Raw genomic sequence first — 537 nt, forward strand, 5'->3', positions numbered from 1 at the left:
CTGCCCGCCCCCACCTCCAGGCCCCGCCCCTGGCTCATGGTCTAGGGCTTCTTTGCTGCTCATCTAACCAAAGGCCTTGGCCCTTTGGGGCCCTCGGAAGCCTTTATCCTCCACAGCCTTCCCCATCTTTCTTTTTTTTTTTAAAGATGTATTTATGCATACAAGGACTGGGGTACAAGCCAGAGGTGTGAGGAGTGAGGGGACTCACCAGACACAGAGTAGGGAGCAGAACAGGCAGATAGAATGAAATACACTGCTGAGGGGAGCAGGACACAGGAGAGGTCTGCTGGGCTCTGTGGGCCAGCTCCCTGGCCAGGGATGGAATTCATGCTGCAGTGCCTACGGATAGCTTCACAGTGCTGTGCTTTAACCTACTGTGCCACCAGGGAGGGCCCCTGTTTCCTGCTTTATTTATCATTGCAGTATTGCTGTATTTTGAACAAGTTTCCTTGTTCTACCTACTCTTTAACTTAAGAAGTTTGATATCAAAAGTAATACCATTTCTTTGCTAAATACAGGCAAAACTAATTTCTCCCT

The sequence above is a fragment of the Condylura cristata genome, unplaced genomic scaffold (assembly GCF_000260355.1).
Source record: "Condylura cristata isolate star-nosed mole 26May11 unplaced genomic scaffold, ConCri1.0 scaffold00011, whole genome shotgun sequence".
NCBI classification, from domain to species: domain Eukaryota; kingdom Metazoa; phylum Chordata; class Mammalia; order Eulipotyphla; family Talpidae; genus Condylura; species Condylura cristata.